Here is a 19319-nt window from a genome sequence, read left to right as displayed (position 1 = left end):
TAATAGTTGGTAAAAATAGCATGGGCTAGCCAGTTTCGGACGGGTCATGCAAAAATAGTCAGTGTTTGCAAAGTCATTGAAAAATAGCCACTATTTTGCTGTAACACGAAAAGTTACAGTATAATATACTAGAGATCGGTGCACCTGTGTACGAACTTCCAGCATATTATGTTGGAACTCCAACACGCGAAAAGTTTCAATCTAATATGCTAGAAATTGGAGCACCTGTGTATGAACTTCCAACATATTATGCTGGACCGGTATATTATACTGGAACTCCAGTTCCAATATACTGGAGTTCCAGTATACTTATACTGGAATTTCAGTATATTATGTTGGAATATTTTTCGAATTTTGAACAGTGTTTTCGTTCAGATTTATCTTTACATGAAAAGTGGCTAAATTTCGATTATTTTTGAAACAGTGGCTATTTTTGAATGACAACTTGTAAATTTGCCTATTTTTGAATGACAACTTGTAAATCTGGCCATTTTTGAATTTCTCAGTAATAGTTGTGATTGAATGAAAAGAATAATATGTGTTACATATTAAATTCCCACCAAATCTCTTATTAGCTCCCCTCGTCAACGACAATCCGAACAAACTGAAATTACAAAGCAAACTTAAACTACAATCACAGATACGTATTCAGTAGACACATGTTTCTTCTTGTAAGTCAAATTTCGAATTCTCCTGCACGTTTTCCACTCCTGTATTCATCTCCTGTGAATCCCGAATCAACAAAGCTTGTGACATACTTCAAGAGAGCTGCTTCAAGTCATGTCAGTGCATACATATCACATTTAGACTACACAGGAAGAAGAAAAAAAGAGCAAATATAATGTTTCTCCAGTTATCTCTGAATGATAGTGTGTGCTACCTAATGTAAGACTTTCTTAAGACAATCAATAGCAGGATTTGCAACCAAAAAACAAACAAATCCTAGATGTTATAGACCACTCTAACTAATGTACATTTCTTTGCCAGAAAACAAATAAAGCCAAAAGGCACTCACCATGGTCAATTTGGCTTCTTAGCCATGCTTAATGTTGTAGCTAATCATTTTTGTGTTTTAAGAGTTTAACAGAGTAGTATTGTTCTTCGCTACCATAACATGCATGCATTGTAATTAGGTGATCTTCATCAATATGGTTTGTTTAATTATAAGTGCAGCATGCCTAGAGACTTTCACAGATACATAACACATACACATATATTATCACTGAATAAACAAAAAATGAAAAGTACCAAGGGAAAATAACTGACTCATCACCAACAAACAACCTACGACTCCACTATAAATACAATTGGTTGCTAATGAACTAAAGAACATTCATTAAAAGACTCTTGCAAATAACTTTTCAAATATTTATTTTCTAATAATGGTCCAAAATCCACCTTAAACCTTTTCAGTTGAACAATGGACAACAATATACTTAAGTAGGAAAGTTTATTTTATAGTATATCTGAATCCTTTTAAAAAACAAGATGCTATTACACATATTATAAACCTTTTAGAACCACATACTATATTGATGAGGATCATATAAGAGAACAATTTGCGCCTTCTCAATTTCTATGAGCTATTACAATATTATAATTCTGGTGATGATTCATGAAATAGGAATTATTCAATTCATCTTTATTCGTTATATATTACCAAATCAAGAGTACCAACAAAATAAAAAGAAGAATTGATATTATTATTTCAGTTGCTATAAGTAACACATACTACCATAATTAAAGGTGAACTTATATTGATATATGGCCAAAGGATAACTGATGCAGCAAAAATATATCCTTCATATCAATTTCACCACATCTTCCTTGGAATTGTGTAAAAGTTTATCTTTCCTAGCATGAGAGGAAGGTAAGTTATCCCCTAATAGGAATTGTCCCTTGGAAGCATCTTTACTTGCATTTGGACTGCTTTGTTTAATTATTGTGTAGCCTTCATATCAAATTGTGACGACCCGGTCAGTCGTCCCATGAGTTATCGCTCTGTTTTCCCCTATTTTACCTTCTTTACGCTTCGTTATCCGTATTTTATGTGATCAGGTTGATTAGTTCGAGTTCGGAGAGGATTTGGTAAGAAATGAGACACTTAGTCTCTTTTAAGAAGGCTTAAGTTGGAAAAGTCAAACGAATGTTGACTTATGTGTTAGAAGGTTCGAAAGTGAGTTCCGATGGTTCGGTTAGCTTCGGGAGGTGATTTGTGAGTTAGGAGCGCGATCAAAATGGGTTTTCAAGTTGTAGAGAAGATTTAGGCTTAAATTGGCGAAGTTGATATTTCGGTGGTTCCGATTGAAAGGAGAGATTTTGATATAGGTGTCGGAATAGAATTCCGAGAGTGACAGTAGCTTCGTTGTGTCATTTGGGATGTGTGTGCAAAATTTTAGGTCATTCGGACGAGATTTGATAGACTTTTTGATCGAAAGCATAATTTAAGAGTTATTGCAGTTCTTAGGCTTGAATCCTATGTTAAATTGGTGATTGATGTTGTTGTGAGCATTCTGAAGTTTTGAACAAGTTTGAACGATGTCATGGGATGTGTTGGTACAATTGGTTTGAAGTTTCGGGAGTTCCGGGTAGGTTCCGGGATGTTTTACGCCAAAAATCATAGTTGTAGCAGGTCCAGAAGGGTTGCAGGCCTCGGAACTCACCCGCACGGTTCGCACAAAAAGAAGTGCGGCTGCGGTATGTGCTGTGCGGACAGAACAAAATGGTGTGCGGCCCGGTAAGTGCTGTGCGGACCGCACAAAATGGTGTGCGGCCGTGGTGAAGAACATTCCACTGGTCCTACTTCGGAAGCTCATATCTTTTGATTTACAAGGAATTTTGAGATGATTCAAAAACGAAAGTTGTAGCCCTTCGTGTCTAGTTTCCATAAAGGTAAAGATATTGCAATTTGGACATATCTAGTGAAAGTTATGGCTAAAATAATAAAGACTATCATTGCAGAGAAAAGCTTGTGCGGCCGCGGTCATTTTTGTGCGGACAACGGTCGATTTTGTGCGGCCCGCGGAGGTCGAGATCTGTGGGGTACTCTATAAATACGAGGTTTTGGGTTTTATTTGATATTTTGACCTACAGAGCTCGGATTTTGGCAATTTTTCAAAGGTTTTTCAAGAAATTCATCGGGGTAAGTGATTCTAATTCAGATTTCGCTAGAGTACATGAATCTATCATTGAATTCATCATTTAATTCGTGATTTGGGAAGAAAATTTGGAAATCTTTCAAAAATGTAAAATGATGATTTGAAGGACCAAATGGTATCGGAATTGGGTAATTTTCATATGGTTAGACTCGTGAGAGCATAAGGATTCGAGTTTTGTGAATTTTGTCAAATTCTTAGATGTAAGCCCGGGGGTCGGGTTTGACCAAATTCTAGAATTTTGTGGTAATTCGATTGTTTTTGCTTGGGCTTTGTTCCATTAGCCTATTGTGATGTATTCGTTCTGATTTTGGATAGATTCGACGCGCGTGGAGGCTGATTCGATAGGCAAAGGCGTCACGAGATAGAGATTTAGCCGGTTCGAGGTGAGCAATGATTGTAAATGATGCTCTGAGGGTTTGAAACCACGAATTACACATCGTAGTGCTATATTGAGGTGAGACATACGCCCGATGATGAGCGTTGGATCTTTTACTACGGGGGATTGAGACTTGGTCCGTCCCGATTGGTGATTTTACCGCGTATTTGACTGAAACTTACTTGTTATCATCATGATTTGGGGCTAATTTTCATATTTGGGCTTCGTGTTAACTATTTGAACCCTTCGGGGATTTTGACTGATTTTCCTCACTATACTTGTTAAAAATTGTATCCTCGCTCATGTTTCTCTCTATTTTAAACGATTCGAGCCGGTTTTGTCATACTATTCCTAAATGAGAGGAATTTGTGGGCTGAGATCCCTATCTTCTATTATTGTGCTCGAGAGACTGTGAGGTTAATGACTGAGAGGGGTTGAGAACCCAATGGTGAGGATATTATATATGTTATGGATCGGGCTGCACACCGCAGCAATACTTATATGGATCGGGATGCACGCCGCAGCAATATAGCGCTTGGGCTGTAGGAGCCCCTCCGGAGTATGCACACCCCCAGTGAGCGCACTCGACTATCTTTATGGATCGGGCTGCACGCCGCAGCGATGTACGGAACGGGCTGCACACCGTAGCGGTTATTCTGATTTCTGTTATTATGAGAGATATATGGGTCGAGAGCTGAGAATGAGCACCAAGTGATGAGAGTGAGCTCGAGGCGCTGATATTTTTCTAAGTGATTAACATTGTGCTCGAGGGGTGGATTTCTGCTTGTTACTTACCTGCTAAATTACCGTTTTACCTGATTTAAAGAGATTTCACTTGTCGTCTTCACTGATTTACTACTTTAAGTGATTTTTACTGCTTGATATACAATTGTTTTGTGCCTTTATGTATTTTATTGCTTTCAGCCATTATTTATGATTATTACTCACTGAGTCGGGGTACTCACATTACTCCATGCACCGTGTATGCAGATTCAGGCATCGCAGAGTCCGCTCCTGAGTGCTGATCCTCCCAGTCCAGGCAGTATTTTTGGAGACTACGAGGTAGTTGTTGGCGTCTGCAGCCCCGTGCCTCCCTTATCTTACTATTTTTATGTCCTTGAACTTCTGTATTGGATTTCGTATCTAATAGACCGGTATCCGAATTTATTAGTTGCTCATGACTTGTGACACCCCGACTTGGGTTGTGTCGGGATGGTTTCTACTATTGTTATCGTTACTTCCGCAAATTATGATTATTATATCATGTTTTAGAATATTTATGGTATTTAGTTGTTTAAACGAGGTGTTCTGCTTGGGTCTGGCTGGCCTTGTCTTCACGAGAGGCGCCATCACGATCAGGTTCGGGGTTAGGGTCGTGACAAGTTGGTATCAGAGCCTAAGTTTCATAGGTCTCAAGAGTCTGAGCAGGTTTAGTAGAGTCTCACGGATCGGTACGGAGACGTCTATATTTATCCTCGAGAGGCTGCAGAACCCTTAGGAAAAACTTTATATTCTTGAAATTCTTGTCGTTCGAACTTCTTGGTCCAAGTACTAAACTTCTGTTATTCCATTCTCTCACAGATGGTGAGGACACGAGCTATCGGACGAGGTGGACGACCACCAGTGGCACCAGCTGAGACCACCAAAGGTCGTGGATGCGGTCGTGGTCATGGCAGAGGCAGAGCAGCAAGGGCAACACCTGTAGATCCACAAGCTGCCCTAACTCCAGATCAGGCTCCAGCTATGGATGCTCCAGCAGCACCAGTTCAGGCACCAGCTGTGCCCATCGTGATTTCGGGTCTTTAGGAGGCCTTGGCACAGATCTTATCAGTTTGCACTGGCCTGGCTCAGGCAGTTTCAGCCACTACAGCAGCAGCTACTTCACAGGCCGAGAATCAGACCCCCGCTGCTCGCTCACCTGAGCAGGTAGTGCAGGGACTTCAGACGCCGGGGGCACCTCCATCCCAGCCGATTGCACCAGCTCAGGATTTTGTTGTGCCAGTTATGCCGGATGATGAGCAGCGTTATCTTGAGAGGTTTGGTAGACTCTAGCCTCCGACATTTAGCGAAGCAGAGGGCGAGGATGTCCAGGGTTTCTTGGATAAGTGCCAACGGATGCTCCGTACAGCAAGGATTCTTGAGTCTAGTGGTGTGGCATTTACGACCTTTCAGTTTTCTGGGGCTGCCTTCACTTGGTAGGAGGCGTATGAGAGACGTAGGCCGGTTGGAGAAGCGCCCCTTACTTGGCAGCAGTTCTCCACTCTCTTCTTGGATAAGCATGTACCGTAGTCCCGTAGAGAGGAGTTGCGTAGACTATTTGAGTGGTTACGATAGGGGGATATGACTGTGCCACAGCATGAGTCAAGGTTTTCTGAGTTGGCCCGTCATGCCATTTGGATGGTTTCGACAGATCGTGAGAGGATTAGGAGATTTGTTGATGGCCTTAACTATAATCTCTATATTCTTATGACCCGAGAGGGGGTGTTGGGTGCTACGTTCGAGGAGGTGGTTGATATCACTTGTGAGATTGAGATGGTTCGCCGTCAGGATCGAGAGGAGAGGAAGGCCAAGAGGCCTCGAGGAGGATCTGGTAGATACAGTGGTGCTCCTTCGAGGGGCCAGTTCCAGCATGGTAGAGGTCGTTCTTTCAGGCCTGCTCAGTCAGCCCGCCCAGGTTATCGTGGGGCATCTTCGGGTCATGGTTATCACGGTACTCAGCAGGGCCAGTCATTACTTAGTGCCCTTCCAGCCTAGAGTTCATCTCGTGCCCCTTTAGCTCAGGGTTCTTCTATGCCGAGTGCATCAGCTGGTCACTCCGGTGCGAGGGGTTCCCTTCAGTGCCCTTCTACAGCACCTAGGAGTTGTTTTGAGTGTGGAGAGTTTGGACATATGTGGAGGCAGTGTCCTCGTCATATTGCTAGTTCATCTCAGCAGAGGGGTCAGCCCTCGACTTTTGCTCCAGTTACTTCATCACCCGCCCAGCCAGCTAGAGGTGAGGGTCAGGCAGCCAGGGGTCTCTCCAGAGGGGGAGGTCGATTAAGTGGTGGCCGGGCTCGTTTCTATGCACTTCCCGGCAGGCCAGATGTCATTGCTTTAGATGTTGTCATTACAGGTATTGTTTCAGTCTGCCACAGAGATGCCTCTGTATTATTTGATCATGGTTCCACCTTTTCTTATGTGTCATCATATTTTGCTCATTATTTGAGTACGCCCCGTGAGTTTCTTGCTTTACCTGTTCGTGTATCTACCTCGGTGGGTGATACTGTTATTGTAGACCGTGTGTACCGGTCATATGTGGTGAATATTGGGGGTCTGGAGACCCGAGTGGATCTATTGCTATTAAGCATAGTGGATTTTGATGTCATTTTGGGCATGGATTGGCTATCTCCATGTTGTGTTATTCTAGACTGTCATGCTAAGATAGTCACTTTGGCTATGCCGGGTGTACCACAGATCGAGTGGCGTGGTGTGACTGATTATGTTCCTAGTAGGGTGATATCTTTTTTGAAGGCCCAGTGTATGGTTGGGAAGGGTTGCCTTTCATATTTAGCGTTTGTGAGGGATGTGGGAGCTGAGACTCCTAGCATTTATTCTATTCCAGTTGTGAGGGATTTTCCCGATGTGTTTCCTGCAGACCTGTGGGGCATGCCACCGGACAGGGATATTGATTTTGGTATTGACCTGGTGCTGGGCACTCAGCCTATTTCTATTTCGACGTATCGTATGGCACCATCAGAGTTGAAAGAATTGAAAGAACAGCTTCAGGAACTCCTAGATAAAGGGTTCATTCAGCCTAGTGTGTCACCTTGGGGTGCGCCCATTCTGTTTGTGAAGAAGAAGGATGGCACAATGAGAATGTGCATCGATTATAGGCAATTGAACAAGGTAACAATTAAGAACAAGTATCCTTTGCCTCAAATTGATGATTTATTTGACCAGCTTCAGGGAGCGAGGATGTTCTCCAAAATTGATCTCAGTTCAGGTTATCACCGGTTGAAGATCAAGGATTCAGATATTCTTAAGACTGCTTTCAGGACCAGATATGGTCATTATGAGTTCCTTGTTATGTCTTTTGGGCTGACCAATGCCCCAACAACGTTCATGCATTTGATGAACAACGTGTTTCGGCCTTATCTTGATTCGTTCGTTATAATATTCATTGATGACATTATGGTGTACTCGCGTAGTCAGGAGGAGCACGCGAAGCATTTGAGAGTTGTATTGCAGAGATTGAGGGAGGAGAAGCTTTATGCAAAATTCTCCAAGTGTGAGTTTTGGCTCGATTCCGTGGCTTTCTTGGGGCATGTGGTATCAAGCGAGGGTATTCAGGTGGATCCAAAGAAGATAGAGGTGCTTCAGAGTTGGCCTAGATCGTCCTTAGCCACAGAGATTCGTAGCTTTCTTGGGTTAGTAGGCTATTATCGCCGGTTTGTTCAGGGATTCTCATCTATCGCATCGCCCTTGACCAAGTTGACTCAGAAGGGTGTTTCATTTGTATGGTTGGACGAGTGTGAGGAGAGCTTTCAGAATCTCAAGATAGCTTTGACCACAGCTCCAGTATTGGTTTTACCATCAGCTTCAGGTTCATATATTGTGTATTGTGATGCTTCGAGAGTTGGGATTGGTTGTGTATTGATGCAGGAGGGTAGAGTTATTGCTTATGCTTCTCGTCAGTTGAAGCCCCGTGAGAATAACTACCATGTTCATGATTTGGAGTTGGCTGTCATAGTTCATGCATTGAAGATTTGGAGGCATTACTTGTATGGCGTATCTTGTGATGTATTCACCGATCATCGCAGTCTTCAGCATTTGTTCAAGAAAAAGGATCTTAATTTGAGGCAGCGGAGATGGTTGGAATTGATTAAGGATTATGATATCACTATATTGTACCATCCGAGAAAGACCAATGTGGAGGCCTATGCTTTTAGCCGAAAGGCAGTGAGTATGGAAAGTTTGGCATATATTCCAGTTGGGGAGACACCCCTCGCAGTTGATGTTCAGGCCTTGGCCAATAGGTTCGTAAGGTTGGATGTTTTGGAGTCCAGTCAGGTGTTGGCGTGTGTGGTTTCTCGGTCTTCCTTATATGATCGCATCAGAGAGCGTCAGTATGATGATCAGTATTTTCTTGTCCTTAAGGACAGAGTTCAGCATGATGATGCCAGAGATGTGACCATCGGTGATGATGGGGTGTTAAGGATGCAGGACCGGATTTGTGTGCCCAATGTGGATGGGCTTAGAGAGTTGATTTTGGAGGAGGCCCAAAGCTCGCGGTTTTCTATCCATCCGGGTACCGCGAAGATGTACTAGGATTTGAGTCAGCACTATTGGTGGAGAAGAATGAAGAAAGATATTGTGGGATTTATAGCTCGGTGTCTCAACTATTAGCAGGTAAAATATGAGCATCAGAGACCGGGTAGTTTGCTTCAGTAGATGGTTATTCCCGAGTGGAAGTGGGAGTGGACTTCCTCGGACTTTGAAGAAGTTTGATGTTATTTGGGTGATTGTGGATCGGCTGACCAAGTCTGCGCACTTCATCCCTATGTGTACTACCTATTCTTCAGAGCGGTTGGCAGGGATTAATATCCGGGAGATTGTTCGGTTGCATGGTGTTCCGATTTACATCATCTCAGATAGAGGTATTCAGTTTACTTCCCAGTTTTGGAAATCTGTTCGGCGAGAGTTGGGTACTCAGGTGGAGTTGAGCACAGCTTTTCATCCTTAGACGGACGGACAGTCCGAGCGTACGATTCAGATATTGGAGTACATGTTGCGTGCTTGTGTTATTAACTTTGGAGGTTCATGGAATGAGTTTCTACTGCTTGTAGAGTTTGCTTACAACAACAGCTACCAGTCGAGTATTCAGATGGCTCCGTATGAGGCTTTGTACGGGAGGCGGTGTAGATCTCCAGTTGTTTGGTTCAAGCCCGGCGAGGCTAGACTATTGGGGGCAAATTTGGTTCAAGATGCCTTAGAGAAGGTGAAGGTGATTCAGGAGAGGCTTCGCACAGTGCACTCGCGTCAGAAGAGTTATGCGGACCGGAAGGTTCGAGATGTGTCCTACATGGTCGGTGAGAAGGTCTTGCTGAAGGTTTTACCCATGAAGGGTGTTATGAGGTTTGGGAAGAAAGGGAAGTTGAGTCCGCGGTTCATTGGGCCTTTTGAGGTGCTTCGGAGGATTGTGGAGGTGGCTTATGAGCTTGTTTTGCCTCCCAGCTTGTCGAGTGTACATCCAGTATTTCATGTTTCTATGCTCCGGAAGTATATTGGGGATCCGTCTCATGTTTTGGACTTCAGCACGGTTCAGTTGGATGATGATTTGACCTATGATGTGGAGCCAGTAGCTATTTTGGGTCGTCAGGTTCGGAAGTTGAGGTCAAAGAGTATAGCTTCAGTGAAAGTGCAGTGGAGAGGTCGGCCCATAGAGGAGGCTACCTGAAAGGCCGAGCGGGAGATGCGGAGCAGATATCCTCACCTGTTTGAGGCTTCAGGTATGCTTCTTGACTCATTCGATGACGAACGTTTTCTTAAGTTGGGGAGGATGTGACGACCCGGCCAGTCGTCTCATGGTTACCGCTCCGTTTTCCCCTATTTTAGCTTCTTTACGCTTCGTTATCCGTGTTTTATGTGATTAGGTTTATTAGTTCGAGTTCGGAGAGGATTTGGTAAGAAATGAGACACTTAGTCTCTTTTAAGAAGGCTTAAGTTGGAAAAGTCAACCGAATATTGACTTATGTGTTAGAAGGCTCAGAAGTGAGTTCTGATGGTTTGGTTAGCTTCGGGAGGTGATTTGTGACGTAGGAGCGCGATCGGAATGAGTTTTGGAGTTGTAGAGAAGATTTAGGCTTAAATTGGCGAAGTTGATATTTGGGGGTTCCGGTTGATAGGCGAGATTTTGATATAGGGGTCGGAATGGAATTCCGAGAGTGACAGTAGCTTCGTTGTGTCATTTGGGATGTGTGTGCAAAATTTTAGGTCATTCGGACGAGATTTGATAGACTTTTTGATCGAAAGCATAATTTAAGAGTTCTTGGGGTTCTTAGGCTTGAATCCTATGTTAAATTGGTGATTAATGTTGTTGTGAGCGTTCCGAAGTTTTGAACAAGTTTGAACGATGTCATGGGATGTGTTGGTACAATTGGTTTAAAGTTCCGGGAGTTCCGAGTAGGTTCCGGGATGTTTTAGGCCAAAAATCATAGCTGTAGCGGGTCCAGAAGGGTTGCAGGCCTCATAACTCACCCACGCGGTCCGCATAAAAAGAAGTGCGGCCATGGTATGTGCTGTACGGACCGCACAAAATGGTGTACGTCCGCGGTAGGTGTTGTGCGGACCGCACAAAATGGTGTGCGGTCGCGGTGAAGAACATTCCGCTGGTACTACTTTGGAAGCTCATATCTTTTGAACTATAAGGAATTTTGAGATGATTAAAACAAAAAGTTGTAACCCTTCGTGTCTAGTTTCCAGAAAAGGAAAGATATCGCAATTTGGACATCTATAGGGAAAGTTATGACCAAAATACTAAAGTCTGTCATTATAGAGAAAAGTCTATGCGGCCGCGGTCGTTTTTGTGCGGACCGCACTGGTTTTGTGCGGACCGCGGTCGATTTTGTACGGCCCGCGGAGGTGGAGATCTGTGGGGTACTCTATAAATATGAAGGTTTGGGTTTTATTTGATATTTTGACCTACACAGCTCGGATTTTGGCGATTTTTCGTAGATTTTTCAAGAAATTCATCGGGGATAAGTGATTCTAACTCAGATTTGGCTAGAGTACATGAATATATCATTGAATTCTTCATTTAATTTGTGATTTGGGATGGAATTTGGGAAGAAAATTTTGAAATCTTTCAAAAATGTAAAATGATGATTTGAAGGACCAAATAGTATCGAAATTGGATAATTTTCATATGGTTAGACTCGTGAGAGCATAAGGATTCGAGTTTTGTGAATTTTGTAAAATTCCAAGATGTGGGCCCAGGGGTCGGGTTTGACCAAATTCTAGAATTTTGTTGTAATTCGATTGTTTTCGCTTGGGCTTTTTTCCTTTAGCCTATTGTGATGTATTTGTTCTGATTTTGGATAGATTCGACGTGCGTGGAGGCCGATTCGAGGGGTAAAGGCATCACGAGATAGAGATTTAGCCGGTTCGAGGTGAGTGATGATTGTAAATGATGCTCTGAGGGTTTGAAACCCTGAATTGCACATCGTAGTGCTATATTGAGGTGAGACACACGATCGATGATGAGCGTGGGGTCTTTTACTACTGGGGATTGAGACTTGGTCCGTCCCGACTGGTGATTTTACCGCGTATTTGGCTGAAACTTATTTGTTATCATCATGATTTGGGGCTAATTGCCATATTTGGGCTTCGTGCCAACTATTTGAACCCTTCGGGGATTTTGACTGATTTTCCTCACTATACTTGTTAAAAATCGTATCGTCAGTCATGTTTCTCTCTGTTTTAAATAATTCGAGCCGGTTTTGTCATATTATTCCTAAATGAGAGGAATTTGTAGGCTGAGATCCCTATCTTCTATTATTGTGCCCGAGAGGTTGTGAGGATAATGACTAAGTGGGGTTGAGAACCCAATGGTGAGGATATTATATATGTTATGGATCGGGCTGCACGCCGCAGCAATATAGCGCTTGGGCTGTAGGAGCCCCTCTGGAGTCTGCACACCCCCAGTGAGCGTAGTCGATTATCTTTATGGATCGGGCTACACGCGGCAGCGGTTATTCTGATTTCTGTTTTTATGAGAGATATATGGGTCAAGAGCTGAGAACGAGCACCAAGTGATGAGAGTGAGCCCGAGGAGCTGATACTGTTCTGAGAGATTAACATTGTGCTCGAGGGGTGAATTTTTGCTTGTTACTTACCTGCTAAATTATCATTTTACCTGATTTAAAGAGATTTCACTTGTCGTCTTCACTGATTTACTGTTTTAAGTGATTTTTACTGCTTGATATAGAATTATTTTGTGCCTTTACGTGTTTTCTTGCTTTCAGCCATTATTTATGATTATTACTCACTGAGTCGGAGTACTCACATTACTCCCTGTACCGTGTGTGCAGATTCAGGCATCGCAAAGTCCGCTCCTGAGTGTTGATCCTCACAGTCCAGGCAGTATTTTCGGAGACTACGAGGTAGTTGTTGGCGTCCGCAGCCCCGTGCCTCCCTTATCTTACTATTTTCATGTCCTTGAACTTCTGTATCGGATTTCGTATCTAGTAGACCGGTATCCAGTTTTATTAGTTGCTCATGACTTGTGACACCCCGATTTCGGCTGTGTCGGGATGGTTTCTACTGTTGTTATCGTTACTTCTGCAAATTATGGTTATTATATCATTTTTTAGAACTATTTATGGTATTTAGCTGTTTAAACGAGGTGTTCTGCTTTGGTTTGGCTGGCCTTGTCTTCACGAGAGGCGCCATCACGACCGGGTTCGGGGTTAGGGTCGTGACACAAATAGAACTCCCCTGCCTTCAGACATTGAATGCTTGGGAATGAAATCACTCCAACATTCCCTTCTTTGATAACAAATTGATAGTTCACTAATCAATTATCACATTCATCCAGGTAATCCCACGGAAAATGAGGGAATTATAATTATTAGATATACCTTTCTCTAATCAAATTCTAAACCAGAAAGCTCTTCGTTGTAGGATTGAGTAAGAATGTAGATACGCGTAGTTGCTGAAATTATTGATCATTTTGAAGTGCAGCCATCTATGTTATAGCCAGCGTTCTATTTATAGATAAAAAGTGGCAACTCCAGGACCATAGTTAATGGACAAAATTAATTATCTGTGAAACCCTCAGCCAAATCTTACCAACATAATAGCGTATCAAATCTAACTTCCTTGCAATTAACCAACAGCATGTGTAAGAAAATTGAAGACTGGTTCGTCGTATTATTATGTTCTTGCAGGCTGGTTATAATATAGATGACTGCACCTCCAAATGATCAATGATTTCAGTAAATATGCTTGTGAAAACTTTTGTATTGATAACTATTTACATTCTTACCTAGGCCTACAGATCAATGTCAGAAAAGAAGTCTGATCACAATGATCTGACTACAACATCTCAACTTAAATGTTTAAAAATTAAGATTCAGAATGGAAGTTGCAAATTGAGTTCGCCTATGTAGCAGTATCAAATAGCATGTTAAGGCTGAAGTATCAAGGTTAAGTCCATAGTATACCAAGTAAACCACAAAATACAACCATATTTGTATACGTTTTGAGTGGAATATTATCTTAAAAGATATTTTTATAATCACGTGCAATTAGTTCAGACCACAACTTAATTTCTGTTATTTCTTCTTGTTTCATTACTCTTCTTTTTTCCTTAATTTTTTCCATTTTTCTATGAGGGGAGGGGGTCGTCATTGGATTCTATACATTTTGTGAGGATTTCCTAATATTTCATTCATAAGAATTGAAGGTGAGAGAGATTCCATAGGAATAATGCCTTCAAAACATTTTTTTTGAAAGAAGGAAAAAATAAAAACTAAGGACAACTCTACGGATGCACACAACACAACAAAAGACAAGAGTAAACCAGTCATTGTTAGAAAATTAATTGATAATATTGACCAAGTATAATAAGAAAATAAAAATAACTTATCGAATAAAACTATGTCGTGGCAAGCCATTGTCTTGAAAGCGATTTCGATCTGACTGGATGTAAATCGTTAAGACCGCTCGCTCCCCAAATGATCAGCTAAAATAGCTCCTTGACCAATCTTCAAACAAAATAACAACTAAAAATTAATGGATAGAAACGTCAAATATGTCACTGATTTTGCCTTTATGACACTTCCTAATCCAAGTGGATATTAAAAATTTACATTCTCTTTGTTAAGTTTTATTGAATGAGGTGCTATTAAATAAATTTTGGGCTTCACACTCCACCAATTAAGTGCAAAGCGAGTGGTAACACTCATTCTAATGGCCCATAGGCAATAACTGAACTTTATGTGACCACACAATTCCTATAAGAAGAAGAAATCCAAATAAACGCTTTAACTCGACGAGAAACCTGGGAACTGTAGTTGTTCCCGGTGCTAAAAAATGAAATGTCGAACAAACACAAACGTTTTCTAAAAGAAATCAACAAACCAAAAAGATACCCAAAGAAAGATTAAAATACTAAAATTTGCAGCCCAAGCATTCCTAATCGACCACATACCTATTAAGATAGTTGTAGTGAGAGGGAAAGAATGAACTTACCTGTAGATTCCACCGGATAAAGAGAGCTTCACGCGGAGATGAGAGAAAGGACTGAAAGCCTAGGATTTTGTTACGTTTTCGTATTATTATCAAAAATGATGACAGGTCTCTGCTGGCATAAATGTTGTGGGTCCCATGGTACTGCGACCTTTTCAAGTCTAACTTTGCCCTTGGTTTTACTGTTATTTATACTAAGTGAGAGAAAAGTGAAATCATAAAACTACCAACAAGGGCATCATAAAAATTTTGCCAACTCCAATGCAGCTGTTGATATTCTCCAGCAGAATTCCCAACATACCTGTGAGGACGACGAAAAACACCTCAACTCCCGCTTCTAAATAAGTAGATTTTTGGCATGACTTGTTGGAGCCGACTTATAGCCCGTTTGGCCAAGCTGCAAAAATCAACTTATTTTGAGAATTGCTTTTTTCCAAAAGTGTTTTTCTCAAAAGTACTTTTGGTGAGAAGCAGTTTGTGTTTGACTAATTAGTTTGAAAAGCACTTCTGAGCAGCAATTAGTGTTTGGTCAAGCTTTAAAAAACTGCTTCTAAGTGTATTTTTCTAAAAAGTGCTTTTGGAGAGAAGATATTTTTTTCTGCTTCTCCAAAACTGCTTCTGCTTCTCCTCAAAAGCACTTTTTTTTCTTCTAGAAGCTTGGCTAAACACCTTAATTTTTGCCCAAAATTGCTTTTGGCAAAAAAAAAAAACATTTTTGGCCAAAAATAAGCTTGGCCAAACAGGCTATTAGTATAAAAGCAAATTTTTTATTAGAGTTGAAAGATAAAAAGATATGTGCGCGTACTATCTCTCAAAAAATTATTGGTAAAGGCGATTTTAGTACTGTACATATAATTAATTTATATTCAAATCTTTTCCTTTTATTTCTAAGTTCCAAATTCAACAGGACACCTCACATAAAACGAAAAGGACAAGATATGATTTAAATTTAGATATTAATTTTGTTTTCATGGTAAGTTATATGCGATTAACAACCGTGAAAAAAGGAAAGCCAACAATGGTAAGCAGTATTTTCTTTTCTTTTCCTTTTTAGTACTCCTTAGTACAAATGAAATATAACAAGATAATTCTTACCGTTTGGACAATATTAGATTTGTTGTACAATCCGCTTTCGATATACTCCGTTAAAACCTGTTGTTTTGTTACTAGCGTGTTCTTGTTTTGTTACATTCAGTTTTTCATATATTATGTTAAAACATGTTGCTTTGTTCTTAGTGTGTTCTTGTTTTGTTACTTTTCATTTTCGATATCCTATTCATCTGTTGCTTTGTTCCTAGCGTGTTCTTTATTAGTCGTTGTGCTCTAATTGTGGTTAATTTTTTTACCTCACTTGTATTTGCTTGCGGACTTTTTTAGCATCCTTTAGGGTATTTAGTCTCACATATGTTGCTGCTACTATCATTCCTAGTTCATTAGTTCTATCCCTACTTCTGTGCCTTTTAATTTCGGACTGTTTGCCTTGTTTATTAGTTTGCTGCTGCTTTTATCGTAGTTCCTGCTTAGTGTGTACTCCCTCCATTCCAGATTACGTGAACCTATTTCCTTTTTGGTCCGTTCCAAAAAGAATGAATCATTTTTAAATTTGAAAACAATTTAGCTTAAACTTATAATTCTAACCCTAATGAGAAGCTTTTATAACCACACAAATTCCCTAGGCCTCTTTTTAATTTGTTTAGGACCACAAATTTCAAAAGTCTTCATTTTTTCTTAAACTACGTGCCCAGTCAAACAGACTCACATAAATTGAAACGGAGGGAGTATTAGATTATAGTGGTTGTACTGAATGATGGCAGGGTAAGGTCATGTCCTCAAGGGAGATGGGGGTCCAAAGGGGTGAGGGTAGGGACAAGGGGTAGGGGTGGTAAGGATGCTCCAGGTTGAGAGTTTGGTGTTGGTACATAGGGACTTTGACGGAGAAGTCAATAAAGTTAGCAAGGATTCTCCATAAGAGGAAGACCGATATAGGTTGTCTCCAGGAGACTAGATGGGTGGGAGATAAGGCATAGGATATAGACGGGTTTAAGCTCTGGTACTCTGGACGCGTGGGGGGCAAGAATGTGGTAGGTATTTTGGTTTATACGGATCTTCGAAAACTAGCGGTGGAGGTTAGGAGGGTGAACGACAGGCTGATGAGCATTAAGCTAGTTGTTGAGGTTTTTACTTTAAACGTGATTAGTGTGTACGCACCTCAAGTAGGTTTGGACAAGGAGGTCAAAAGGCATTTCTGGGAGGATTTGGATGAGGTTGTGCATGGTATTTCGCACATTGAGAAGCTATTTATAGAAGGAGATTTCAATGGCCACATTGGGTGGGGAGACATTTGGGTCTACGATGACGTGCATGGCGGCTTTGGTTTCAGAGTTAGAAACGGAGGTGGAACTTCACTACTGGATTTTGCTAGGGCTTTTGATTTGGTGATAGCTAACTCAAGTCCCGAAGAAGGAAGATCACTTGGTCACCTTGCAGAGTTCGATGGCCATGACCCAGATTGATTATCTACTCTTCAGGAAGTCTGATAAAGGTTAGTGCGTAGACTGCAAAGTCATCCCGAGTGAGAACCTCACGACTCAGCATAAGCTGTTGGTCAAGGACTTGGAGATCATGAGGAAGCGAAGAAAGAGGATTGTGTTTGGTCTACCTAGGATCAGCTAGGGAGCTTTGACTAAAGATAGAGCATATGAGTTGGGGATAAGTTGCTGGCTATGAGAGCATGGAGGAGTAGTGGAGATATGAGTGGTATGTGGACTGCAACTGCGAATTGCATTAGGGAGGCTGCTCGAGAGGTAAGGGGTATCGAAGGGCTCATTTAGTGCCCGCAGAGAAGATTGGTGGTAGAGTACTAAGAATCAAGGCAAAGTGAAAGCCAAAAAAATGGGCATATTTGCAGCTGTTGGAAAACGTGGACGAGGAGGAAAAGGGACAAATAGGGAGAAGTATAAGATAGCTAAGAATGAAGTGAAGTTAGCGTTTACAGCGGCCAAGATTGTTGTGTTTGAACGGTTGTAGGAAGAACTTGGAGGCAAATAAGGGGATAAGAAGTTGTACAGACTAGCCAAGGTGCGAGAAAGGAAGGCACGTGACCTGGATCAAGTGAAGTGCATCAAGAACGAGGAAGACAATTTTTTGTTGCATGAGGCACTTATTCGACGAAGATGATAGACTTACTTTCATAAACTCTTAAACGAAGAGGGGGTAAGAACATTGAGCTAGTTAACTTATAATTTATAACACTCCGAGAATCATCGGGACTTTAAGCATTGTAGGCGTATAAGAGTCGAGAAGGTTGAGGAGGCTATGCGTAAGATGTGCAGGGGGAAAGCGACCGGTCCAGATGAGATTCCGATGAAATTTTGGAAGAACGTGGGTAAGGCGGGCTTGGAGTGGCTTACTGGTTATTTAATGTCATTTTTAGGACAAAGAAGATGCCCAAAGAATGGAGATGGAGTACGACGGTCCTGTTATATAAGAACAAGGGTGATATCCAAAGTTGCAATTGTCGCACCTCCTTTTTACCGCGCCCGCGGGGCGCGTGGTGGAGTTTTCTCCAATTGAAGGACAGTCGAAACGGGATTTATTTAATTATTTCAGAGTCACCACCTAGGAATTTTAAGGCGTCCCAAGTCACCAATTTTAATCCCTGAATCGAGGAGAATATGACTCTGTTTACTATTCTGCGAACCAGAAATCCTGAGTAAGGAATTCTGTTAATCCGGAAGAAGGTGTTAGGCATTTCCGAATTCCGTGGTTCTAGCACGGTCGCTTAATTGTTTTTATTATTGGCTTAATTATCTTGATTTTTGCGAAATACGTTTTTATTGCATGATTTTACTACCGCTTTTTACTTATTGTTTACAATTATATGGACGAATTACGCGTACGTATATTCGTATTATATACTTTTTATAATCATCGGGGATCATGCCACGCGTACGTGTACACAATAAAATTGTCCATGTTATAGTTTTTTTATAAAAAATATATGTTCGAAATTTAAAATAAAATCAGGAACATCATCACCCTTTTTATTTAAATAATGAACTGCACACCTCGGGCTATATGAAATTATTTTAACATCCTTGGAAAAATCCTTTTATTAAACATTCGCTCGAAATTGCGCGTACGCATAATCCGAATTTTTTTTTAATATAATCAGGGTGCGCGAACGCATCCCTAATTGCGCAAAATCTTTGTAATAATATTATGGATTTTTCACAAATTGTTTATTATATCTACACATTTTATATGAAAATCCTGAGAAATTCACATTTAAGGGAGCTTTGAATTCTTTTAAAAGAATTCACAATTTATTAAATATAGACCGTCGATTATAATTTCCGGATATAAATTATATTCAGCCCAACTATTCAAATTCAAAGAAAAGAAAAAAATATGATTAACACTATTTTCGGCAAATACAACATTATATATCTACCAAAGAATGAATTGCATATGAAACTTAAAAACAAATGATTCATAAAGGGAAGAAATATTTTCCAAGAATTTTCATTATTTTTATTTAGTGCAAATTCTATTTT

At 41.0% G+C, this 19319-nt stretch overlaps 1 long non-coding RNA gene across 1 annotated transcript; it reads right to left on the bottom strand.

Moving 5' to 3' along the window:
- Window positions 1-460: 460 nt before the first annotated feature.
- On the bottom strand, window positions 461-15700 carry LOC107768277 (uncharacterized). Its single transcript, XR_012710930.1, has 3 exons — window positions 14767-15700; window positions 14158-14279; window positions 461-768 (listed from the first exon to the last, which is right to left on the bottom strand). It is a non-coding gene; the product is annotated as an uncharacterized LOC107768277 (long non-coding RNA).
- Between the last annotated feature and the right edge of the window lie 3619 nt (window positions 15701-19319).

This window comes from Nicotiana tabacum, chromosome 1 (assembly GCF_000715075.1).
Source record: "Nicotiana tabacum cultivar K326 chromosome 1, ASM71507v2, whole genome shotgun sequence".
Lineage (NCBI taxonomy): Eukaryota > Viridiplantae > Streptophyta > Magnoliopsida > Solanales > Solanaceae > Nicotiana > Nicotiana tabacum.
This window is presented reverse-complemented; position numbering and strand designations above follow the sequence as displayed.